This window comes from Dysidea avara, chromosome 1, assembly GCF_963678975.1.
Source record: "Dysidea avara chromosome 1, odDysAvar1.4, whole genome shotgun sequence".
Classification (NCBI taxonomy): Eukaryota; Metazoa; Porifera; class Demospongiae; order Dictyoceratida; family Dysideidae; genus Dysidea; species Dysidea avara.
In genome coordinates, this window is record NC_089272.1 from 24,910,631 (window position 1) to 24,923,471 (window position 12,841).

The 12,841-nt window shown below is 37.1% G+C and overlaps 1 protein-coding gene across 2 annotated transcripts in view; it reads left to right on the forward strand.

The window, feature by feature from the left end:
- Positions 1-12,841, forward strand: part of LOC136260294 (uncharacterized) — a 51,443-nt gene that overhangs the window by 11,232 nt on the left and 27,370 nt on the right. The window lies entirely within an intron of this gene.

A 12,841-nucleotide genomic window follows, 5' to 3' on the forward strand; every position in this document is an offset into this window, starting at 1 on the left:
TCATCCAAATACATGCAATGCATTTTTCTTGGAAACAATGAAATGACATAGAGTTTATATGGCACATCATTGCAGTTACTGATGGAAGGTATGCAATTGTTCATTCCATTATACTATACAAGGTTCATTCAAACCAAGATCCCATAATTCTGAGATAAGGCAATGCATCAATCGACTTAGAGCACTCCGTCATCGATACAAGCATCATCCTACAAATCACATCTATGGCATCATCAACTCTATTGAAAATGTGCTTCAAGACAAAATTAAAATAGCAAAGCAGAACTTTGAATTACATCATGTTAATTGTTATGCCTCATCTAATAATAACAAAATATTTAAATACCTTAGATTTATTACCAAGTCCTAAAATATCCCATCAGTCATAAACCTTGAGTCTTTGAGTGTTAAACCAGGCTACAGCAAAGCCAACCTATTTAATCAATATTTTCACTCAGTTTTCCATGATCCATCCTCTAGCCCAACTACGTATTGATGACCTCCCAGCTATACACAACTCATTAAAATCAATTACTATCACTGTTGCAAATCTTTACCAAGTTCTAATTTCATTTGACGTTGACAAAGCTACTGAAATTGACAAAATCTCCCCTAGAGTACTACAAAGTTGTGCTGTAGCTCTTAGTGAGCCACTTCATCACCTATTTACTCAATCACTGCACCACTCCACTTTACCAACCTGTTGTAAAATCCACAAAATTGTGCCTATATTTAAGGCAGGTGATTCTAATTGTGTTTAAGAACTACCGTCCTATTTTGTTATTACTTATTGTATCAAAAGTTCTTGACAGATTAATCGTTAACAAGATTATCTCTCATATTAGCAAGTCTATCAGTCCATCCCAGTTTAGTTTTACTAAAAATTGTTCTACTCCACAACAGATGCTACGTTTCTCTGACCAAATCATCAGTAGTCCCTTACAAACAGATGTTATTTACCTTGACATCAGCAAGGCTTTTGATTCAGTGTCACATAGTATTTTACTGGTCAAGCTGTGGTCAATGGGTATAACTGGTGCTCTATGATCTTGGTTCAAGAACTATTTAACTAATTGTTATCAAAGGGTTTCTAACAACAACTGCTATTCTGATTTACTCCCAGTAGTTTCTGGTGTCCCACATGGCAGTATTCTTGGCTCCTTGCTGTTTTTAGTTTACATCAATAACATGTCTTCATAATATCCATGAAAGCCAACTACTCAAATTTGCTGATGATGCCAAGTGCTTTATCCATATTACAGAACATTCTCTGATCATAAGGCTCTTCAAGACAACATCACTGCTCTATAACTTGGTCAGGGGATGTTGATCTGGATTTCAGTTTTAAGAAATTTGTTCATTTATCATTCAAACGTAAACTTGACACTAGTAATTCTATGTCCAATTCAATGGTACCTCCAGTCGATTCTAATAAAGACTTCGGATTAAATATTATCTGAAGACCTAAGTTGGGATAAGCATTACAAAGACATCACTATCACTGCTCGTGCATACAAAACACTCGGACTAGTTCACTGTACTTTTGTCCCTACTCATTCACCTTCTACATTGGTTAGATTTTATGTATCATTAGTAAGATCGCAGTTGCTGTACTGTATGCAAGTTTGGTGTCCACACCTAATGAAATATATTGCAAAGTTTGAAAGAATTCAACGTCATGCCACCAAACACATCTTGAACGATTACACCAGTTGTTACAAAGACTGTTTGGTAAATCTGAGGGGCTCCTTCCTTTAATGTACATATTTGAATTACAGGACATACTGTTTACTATCAAATCTGTCAAGTTACAAGCTAATCAGTTCAACATCAATGACTACATCACTTTCAACTCTACTAATACTAGATCAGGTGCCAGCAACAAACTCTTGTTACCTCAACATCTCTACAACATATCATGACATTCTTACTTTCATCGTTGACCATCCCTGTGGAATGCCATGCCAATTCTAGACTTAAACATGTCAGTTTGTTTGTTGAAATCTAAACTAAAATTGTATCTGTGGGATCATTTTCTGAGAAACTTTGATGAGAATAATAACTGCACTCTACACTACTTATGTCCATGTTCCAGATGTCATCAAACAAAACCTCTAATTACTAACTTCAAACACTTATAATTAACTATGTAATTTAAGTATAGTTACAGTACGTGTAGTAATAACTGTATGTTGTTATGGCTGTTGGTTGCTACCAACAGACCTTAGGTGTTTTCACACTATAAAGCCTAAATAAATAAATAAATAAAAATGTTTTGTAAAGTTCACACCTTAACTACTGTATGTACTACAGTCAGTTGCATCTGTAAAGCAGCATCAAAATTATGCTGAAAGCCATAACAAAACCCTGAGTGCCTTTATAAAATACAGTTTTACACATCATTCAACATTTTGTTTAACAAAACTTGTACTTAGCTATATTGCGTAGTGCTGACAATTTTAATAGAACGTTACATTTTAGCAGTCCTTGTCTTCAAGAAACCAGTGATGGCTAATGACCAGTGTGATGTGTATCATTTTGAATCTCCATTCTACTCTGGTAAATCTTGTGAGGAAATTTATAATTAAAACCCTGAAAGTCGTAAGATGGCAGGATCTTATTGGATTACTGATGGGCTCAAGAAAGTGTATTGTGGAATGACTTACAAGGGATCATCCTATTTGAATATCTACAACAAGTATCCTGAAATTGCAGACAAGTCAGGATACTATTTTCTTAATGGAAGCCAGTGGAAATATTATAACATGACAGAAGTTGCTTCTGGCTTTATCTCTATTTGTGCTGGTGTGGAGACAAATGGCCAATATTGATCCTAGTGCTGGAAGTGACTGTCCCAGTGGATGGCGTAAGGTTACACAATTAAGTGTCAACTTTTGTCGAGTGGTTAGTGATGCTAGCAATACTTACTCTTCTGCAACATTTCCAACTAATGGAACAAGTTACCAAAAGGTGTGTGGCAGAATAAGAGGCCAGAAGGGAACATCAGGAAGTTTTTGGGCCTACCATAATGCAAATCAGAAAACAATTGATAGCCTTTATGTTTCAGGAGTATCAATCACTTATGGCAGCTCATGTCAACACATTTGGACTTATTCAGGTGGTAAGTATGACAACAAAAAAGCTGAACAGACCAACTGTCCATGTGCCGTTGGTGGAGGATCAGCTCCTCCACTATTTGTGGGAAACCATTATTACTGTGAATCTGGGGCTGCTGACACTGTACAAAGTGCTGATTATTTTTTCAATGACCCTCTCTGGGATGGATCTGGCTGTATAACTAGTAGTTGTTGTGAAGACTCTATTCAATCATGGTTCTACCATGACTTGAATACATCAACTACAGATGACATAGAAGTTAGAATACTTAAAGTTAATGCATTTAATAATGGTGCAATTTTGATTGATCAATTGGAGCTGTACATACAGTGAACTATTTTGATAGCTACATATCGTAAGGTTTACAATTATGTACTAACCTAATGCTGTTTATAATGCACACATTATAATGTAACTAGCTGTACAACTAAACTTATGACTATACATGTGCATTTTGCAATTTATGTGCAGGGTAAATCAGGGGCGGATCCAGGACTTGGCAAGGGGACGGGCACAAACAGGCCAAAATGTAGGTTGTTGCAAGGGGACGGGCACAAACAGGCCAAGATGTAGGTTGTTGAGGACAGCCAGATAATATTGTTAGTTACATTTTTGAAGCTGCAAATAATACACCTCTTAGTAGTATCTCACTGTTGATTTTTACCATTTTGGCATTTGCAGATGGTTATGAAGTCTTGAAAGCTAGCTGTTTACAAGGCTCTGAATATCTTAAAGAGCAACACGATAGTTATTTTATAGGTGCTTAGTACGCACAAAGTTGGTTTCATTCCGTGAATGCTATTCCACTAGGGACTTGTGAGAAGGCTTAAAGCTGAGAGTTAGAAATGTGCAGAAAAAAAAACCCAATCTGTACTAGTTTACATGTTGCAGGCTACACCCTTCACCTGGTTTACTGGCTTATTCATTCTCCACATAATAATACATCATTGCATTCCTGACTACTACTATTTCATTGCTGTAGCAATATACTCTTAACTATGTTCACACATGTCCAGTAATGTGTATATACATTGAGTATAGTAGTAGGTATATCTTGGATAACAATGAACAATAAAACAATTTTGTCAAAAATACAGTTAGCTAGCTAGCTACCAATTCTTTTTTCGTTTATGATTGATACTCAGTAGTGAAACTGTTAGCTACTGAGACTTGCAAAGAACCCTCAAGGGCTGTAATGAGGTGCATGAAACATGCACGCTACCATGATAGGTAGGGGTAGAACTATGTACGTGTGTTATGAGTGACATAGGAGGTGCTAGGTTAGTGACATGAGTGACGTAGGTTAGTGATGCTAGCAATACCTACTCTTCTGCAACATTTCCAACTAATGGAACAAGTTACCAAAAGGTGTGCGGCAGAATAAGAGGATACCAGAAGAAGTTTTCAGGCCTACTATTCTGATGATCAGAAAACAATTGATAGCATTTATGTTTCAGGAGTATCAATCACTTACAGCAGCTGACGTCAACACATTTGGACTTGTTCAGGTGGACTATATGACAACAAGAGAGCTGAAAATAGCAACGGTCCATGTACTGCATTAGTGGAGGACCAGCTCCTCCAACATTTGTGGGAAACCACTATTACTGTGAATCAGGGGCTGCTGACACTGTACAAAGTGCTGATTATTTTTTCAATGACCCTCTCTGGGATGGATCTGGCTGTATAACTAGTAGTTGTTGTGAAGACTCTATTCAACCATAGTTCTACCGTGACTTGAATACATCAACTGCAGATGACATAGAAGTTAGAATACTTAAAGGTAGTGCATTTAATAATGGTGCAATTTTGATTGATCAATTGGAACTGTACATACAGTGAACCATTTTGACACATATTTACATAATATTAAGTACTAGTCTAATTTACACATTATAATGTAACTAGCTGTATACCTAAACTTATGACTGTACACATGCACTTTATGCAGGGTGAATGAAACCATATGCAGTTAATGTCTGCAGTAGCTTGTATAGGCCGGGTAGAACAATTCTCTGTTCTGTAAATGCTATCCCACTAGGGACCTGTAAGAAGGTTTCTAGACCTTCAGCACTTGTGCTGTAAAGCATTAATAAATAAACTAGTGTCCATTTGGTTCTACTTGGGGTACTTAGAGATAATGAGTTACTCTTTAGAATTCCTATGGATATAATTACATGAAAATAATAAGGAGAAAACATCCTGACCACCTGGTAGACTCCTGTAAGCATTCGAGCGTAAATCGGATGGCTGAAGGTTCGAGGCTACCTAGGTCCAGTCATGGATTTTTTCTCCTTTCTCCAACTTTTCACACACACTTTAAGTAGCTAAAGTCTTTGAGCAGGCTGTAGGACCAGGTGTCCTACAGACCTTCAGCACTTGTGCTGTAAAGCATTAATAAAATAAAAATAAATAAAGCCAGGAGTCATTAACATGTAACTATAACATGAATAATGCAGAAAAAAAATCCCAATCTGTACCAGTTTACATGTTGTAAGCTACAACCTTCACCTGGCTTACTGGTTTATTCATTCTCCACCTCAGTAGCTAATAGATCATTGCTATAGTTATTATACTCCTACAGGTATATTGTGTTCATGCATGTGCTGTGTTGAGTATAGTATTATACATTGAGTATGGTAGTAGGTCAATCTTGGATCACTGTGCCAATGTCACTCCAGAAACAGACCAGCACATGCATGCCCGTCAAATTTATTTTATTAAACTTTAAATAGTTTTAGTATTTGCTTTGTAGATACCAGGCTCTGCAATATGAATAATGTGGAAATGTAATAAAATGTTTTGTCAAAAACACAATTAGCTACCTTTTTTGATTGATATATACTCAGTAGTGGAGCAATTACTATACCACTTGCAAAAATGAGGTGCATGAAAGATGCACGCTATCATGATAATTAGGGGCAGAACTACATATGACATGAGTGATGTGGGAGGTGCAGTAGTGGTTCATAATAGAGATTACCTAGCATGTTTTGCCATAATCCTAATAGAACACACACCTAAACACCACCTTAGGAAGCTCCCCAAACCACAAAAGAAGCCTTAGAACTTAATTGGAAGAAGTATAGGTCTACTGGAAAACATGATGTCAAAAGGAACCAATAAAGTACTAGTACTCTGAAATTAATATGTCATTTCGTTCATCTTTTATTATTTATTTTTCCACAGGGCTAGAGCAAAATTTGAGACCTTTTTGGGGATAAAAATTGCATAACTTTCCTTCCTATATTTTTTTTTCATGTCTATGACCTATTTTAAATGCATATTACAATGATAACACTCATGGTTCACTTTACTATTGATCTTCTAACTTAGTCTCTGCAACGTGTTATTAATAAATTATGTGTTAATAAGTATCCAATCTATTCATGTTAACATACTCATTTGGAAACCCTATATCATTTAACCACAGTATATTAAGTTCATACCAGAGCAACAATGTTGTTGCATACTTGACTTACGTATTATGATCAAGTAGCTACACAAGTATGTATGAGAAATCAGAAGCCACTGCCTATAATTGGATATGTCAAAGCTGTATAGTACAGGTAGTAGTGTATTTTAATGCTTCATCTGATAAATGTAATACTCACAATTAGCATGTCTCAATGGCTTCTTTCTGACTACCACATTAACAGTGAAAATTGTCTGTATTTTTTTATAGTGACTGTATTGATTGTAAATGCACTGCTCAGCTGTTCTTCATTTGTAATGCTGTGTAATGGTCATGGAAACAAACTGAGTGTATGTGACTAGTGCTGGCCTTAGTTTGATGAAGCATGATATAAGTGTCTAGGGTAGAAAGACTAATTTCCCCTTGAATCTGCCACTGCACTACAATGATTATTAAATTGAAACGCAACAATATTAATTTAAAAGAATAAACTGTACTAATAGTAGCTAGAGTGGCATTATGCAAAAAATAGGGCATTTTGTACACTTATACAATTACACAAATTTCACTCCTTATTATATTTACGTTTTGATATAGTGCCACCTCAGATTTTACTGTTGGTTTCCTTTGCAGCCATTTTTGCATTGAAAATTCATCATTAATCTTCTGTCTTGCATTATTTCACACTGTTAAGATATGGTTTCAAATAAAGATATTGACCTAAGAAACAACTTGTCAATAACCTTTGTTTGAAGTAAATAGCTCATTCCACTCCAAAGTTATGAGGGCCACCCAAAGGGAAGCAAGTACTCTGAACCATACTGTAGATACCACACATGCATGACATCACAATAAATAACTGATTGTGATCCTTTACGTACTTGTGTATGTCAGACTTTTCAAATGGTTGCATATGACACTGAGATGTTTATATATCTGCATGGCTTATAGGTCAGCCAGAAACTATACATTGTATATTTGGCCTGACTATATTGTACTCGTCACTAGTATTACACAATAATATTATTGGTTAAGTTACCAGTTGGGGGTACTTAGCCTTTCACTGCATATAGTAGGGCAGTCTATATAATTAAACACAAGAAATACGTATTTGTTAGGGATTATAATTATGCAGACTGAGTCAAAATATCCCAGCTTCTTTTCCAGAATATCTGTTCACTACACATATGTCAAATGCATTGAATAGTGTTGCTTGAACACTGCATACAGCAATCACAGACTTGATGGTGTGTATCCATCCATAAAAAACAGTAAAATACCAATTATCCAAATATACATACAATGCATTTTTCTTGGAAAAGATGAATGTTTAGTAAAATTCATCAACAATATACATGTACATACTTTAAGTACTACAGCATCTGTAAACCAGTAAGTCAAGTCAATAGGTCTAAGTCCCTGAAATTAGGTTTGGTAATCCTAAGGCTGCAGCACATGTTGCTGTCAGACCTTCAGTGCTGGTCACTGTAAAGTGCTAATAATAATAATAAAGCAGCATCAAAATTATGCTGGAAGCCATAACAAAACCCAGAGTGCCTTTAAAATACATTTACTATACATCATTCACATTGTTTAACAATATTTGTCGTGCTGACATTTGGAGACAATGTTAATAGAGGTTTACATTTTAGCAGTCCTTGTCTTCAAGAAACCAGTGATGGCTGATGACCAGTGCAGTGAGTATCATTTTAAATCTCCATTCTACCCTGGTAAATCTTGTGAGGACATTTATAATAAAAACCCTGAAAGTCGTAAGATGGCAGGATATTATTTGATTACTGATGGGCTCAAGAAAGTGTATTGTGGAATGACCTACAAGGGATCATCCTGTTTAATTATATACAACAAGTATCCTGAAATTGCAGACAAGTCAGGACACTATTTCATTAATGGAAGACAGTGGAAATATTGTAACATGACAGAAGTTGCTTCTGGCTTTATCTCTACTTGTGCTGGTGTGGGAGGAGGATGGAGACGAATAGTCAATATTGATGTTAGTGCTGGAGGTGACTGTCCCAGTGGATGGCGTAAAGCTACACAATTAAATGTCAACTTTTGTCGAGTGGTTAGTGATGGCTCATATACTTACTCTTCTGCAACATTTCCAACTAATGGAACAAGTTACCAAAAGGTGTGTGGGAGAATAAGAGGATACCAGAAGGGAAGTTCAGGAAGTTTTTACAGCTACCATTACAGGAGTCAGAAAACAATTAATAGTATTTACGTTTCAGGAGTATCAATCACTTATGGCAGCTCACGTCACCACATTTGGACTTATTCAGGTGGACTGTACAACAACAAGACAGCTGAACAATATAACTGTCCATGTGCTGTTGGTGGAGGACCAGCTCCTCCACCATTTGTGGGAAACCACTATTACTGTGAATCAGGGGCTGCTGACACTGTACAAAGTACTGATTATTTTTTCAATGACCCTCTCTGGGACGGATCTGGCTGTATAACTAGTAGTTGTTGTGAAGACTCTATTCAACCATGGTTATACCGTGACTTGACCGTGACCTGGTGGCTATTAGCTAGCCAGTGTTGCAAATCGAAGGGTCTCACAGTGGCGCCGGATCTAGATCGGTTTGAAACCCCCTTTTAAATTTTAGCTCAGTGGAAGTTTAAATACATAAACATTGTTGCACTGACAATTTGTCATATCAAACAACAACTGTACACCCAGGGCCGCCCATAGGAGGGGTAACAACTGGGGCATTTTGCTCCGGGCCCCAGCCTGAAAGGGGCCCCAGGAGGCCCCATGAATACCTGTTTAAAAGATCGATATACTCTAATAGAGCAGTCAGATCTAGATACTTTAATAGAGCAGTCACAGTATTCTTCAGAGGAGTAGCCGGTGTAGCAAGCTTATAAATAAGGAGATATGGTTGGTGAGAGGTAGCTATTGTCATTGTACAGCATTTAATGACCTTTTTTTTTTGGTCTTCAACTTAAGTTTGGGTGAAGTTGTGAATCAGAATGGAAACCTCCTTGCCCCTAGGGCCCCACTTTAACTCTTTGCCCTGGGCCCCTTAATTTCTCTGGGCGGCCCTGTGTACACCTCTGTATTTCAGCAGCATGCATGTAGCTGCACTTAACTGACACCATGCAGTTATAGCTATCAAACCCTCACCTATCTCTATTCCCACACATTACCAACGTACCCAATTTCACACAAAGCAACGCCACCTGAATCACTTTATCCTGCCACAAGCCACCCTTAACACTTATAAGTACAGTTTCTATCCTAGACCTAGAACAATTAAAGATTGGAACAATTTACCAATTAATGTGATTGAATCAAGAGACATAGACGAATTTACTTACTTACTTAATCTTAATTATTGTAATTATTAGTTTAATAGGATGTATGCATGTGATTGTACCTTTTGGGGATTTTCACCCCCTGCATGGGCCAACCAGCTGAGCTGACTGCCCAGTATCTAATCTTAAATCTTAAATCTCAGCAACACTTCACTTTTCACCTCCCACTGGATTAAAAACGATCAAGATACTCTAATAGAGCAGTCAAGTAACTACTCTAGCTAATAGAGCAATCAAAGCTACAGCTTATAGTCACCATCTTTGCCCTATATAGTTAGGAAGCTATAGTATTTACAGTTTAAAGCATTAGATTTATTGCAATTGCTAACTAAAAGTAGCCTAAAATCCAATTTCAGGGCTCCTAAAATCTCAAAAATGTCTGGAGAAATGTCATCAGATGTCTTATTCAGCTATATATATATATATCAACTTTCAGAAACCCCCTATTAAAAATCCTAGATCCGCCACTATCTCGCCTGTAAGAGTCGCAAAGGAGGTTCGACCCTCACTAGGGATGCGGCGATTATGCCAGCATAATTTCAAGCATAATGGGTATGTGTGGCAATCAGGAATTATGCTAGCATTTTGGGGTGATTATAAAGCTTTAACAGTAGGAAAATCTGCAGACTGCACAATTTCGTTAAAAAAGATCGAGATACTCTAATAGAGCAGTCAGAAACTCTAATAGAGCAGTCACTGAATAGTATTTACTCTAATAAAGCAGTCACATTGACATGAAATACTCTAATACAGCAACCAGCTAAAGAATTTAAGACTATTTAAAGTTTAAACATTAATGAAAATGGTGGGATACAGCAATAAACTGGCATTATTAGCCAATTATGGTGGCATAATTTTGGGAATAATGGGCAATTCTCAAAAGCATAATAGGTGATTTTTTGAGCATTGCTTAAAAGCATAATGCTCATTTTTTGGAGCATAATAGCCTCATGCCTAACCCTCACACCACTAAGTTTAATACTATGGAAGTGTGCTATAGATAGCTAACTGATCTAACACTGAAGAAATCAAGACTGGGCTCAAATAAATGCTCGTGGATTCCGTGTTAGAGATCACGTGACCACTAACCACATTGGCACTGGCGGAAACAATTGTTATTTTTTCATTTGGCTTCCGCTTCCTATTACTCGATTACGAACAATGGCACTTACACTTACGATCTCGTCAAGCTTGTAGTCTCTATAATCTATGGTAGAACTAAGGTGATAAAAACGTATCAAGCTGAAGATGATAAATATCAAGCTGATGATTTTTGTAGCCATTCTTCTTTTCATACCCTGGGCTATAGGTACAGTACGTCATGATCATCTTGTATTAACTAGCTATATAGCGATAAGAATTTTATATGCTTTAGTTAGTCCAACCATAGACAGTATAATATACTATCTACTTATACATATAATATGGTCCAACTTAGATTTTGTCCCGGTCTTTTTTATAATTCTATTATTTTTTGAAGGAGGAAAACGTCTTAATTCATTGTTCAAGAAAACAAGTATACGCAAGGGTACTGTATAGTCTCAGGGGTACCATACCCTGGCAGCCACAGAGTGGTCAGTACAGAAGCCCTGGAAAGGCTTGAGTAGCTACTAGCTAGCTATCTAGCTGGCACTATTGTTATGCACCTATCAATGTAATGCCCGACTACCACTAATACGGGCTGGGGTGGGGGAAGGTCGGGGATGGTGGGGGAATTGATCGCCAAATTCCCCCGACATAGATCTAGTGGGATTTGTCTTCACAAAGGAAATTCGCTCAGACAGCAAAGGTGTGTGCTTTCAATTTAGGAAGGAGTGTCTCGGGTGCTAGCTATTACTTTCAACATACTAGAATCCACTCGAACTAACTCATCACTAGACCAACGCCACACGACCACACAAATCCCCTCCTAGCCCCAATATTCCCAGGGTTTGTAGGTAGAGACTTGGTCGGGGTTTGAATTGCTAGTGCCTCCCCAGTAGGTGGGGAATTGTAATTTTCAGTGATGCAAATCCCCACCTTCCCCCATCTCAGCCCGTATTTAGTGGTAGTCGGGGATTACATTGATAGGTGCAATAGCACGATCTTCACTGATAACATTAACTCTATATGTGTTATTATACAACTTATATAGGGCAATTGATGTTGCCGGCACCAGAAAATGTCAGTGCTTGTGTGAAATATCAAGGAAACAGAACTTTGTTAAATGTTCAATGGCAGGTATGTCAGACTGCACTAAGTATTTTTACATGCAAATCTTTGTCATATATCCATAAGTTGAAGTACTAGAGCTAGCAACCTACAATTCCTAACTCATACCATGAAGATAAGAACATGAAAGGCTTAAGATGTGCCATGCTATAATCAGGATCATATCTTACAAATCCTTGTTAAAGAATTCTATGTGCTCCTGCTCAGTTACAATAGCTCATAATATTATGCACTTAAAGTATGTACATGCTGAGCTGGATCCTCAAAAACATTTAATACTCATGGATGCAATTACATGATCATGAAATTTGGCTCATTTGCAGTACTGCTTGACCTGCTAAAAACATTTTGGTTCAAATATCTGGCATTATGTTTATGGCCAATCAAGATTTTCACTATACATTTCCTATGGGGAAGCCATAAAAGTGATTTCCATTACAGGGAACTTGTATTGGAGCCAAATCGTACATATCAGTTGTTGACACCTTTGCTGTTACCACTATAATCATCTGGTTGGCTGAATAAATTATTAACTCTGTTGAGAAAAATCCTTTTAGCTGTTTTTCAGGATTCAACTCAACTTGTACATACTATAGTTAATATTCTCTTGATAGCTCTTAGTTGTTGGTAAATGAAATATTATAATCAATGTTTGCTTTACAGTCTTTCATCACTTTCCAAAACCATAATTCCTTTACCTGGAACAGAAATTTGAGCTTTAGTGGGATAGCATTTATGGCAAGAAGTCAATGA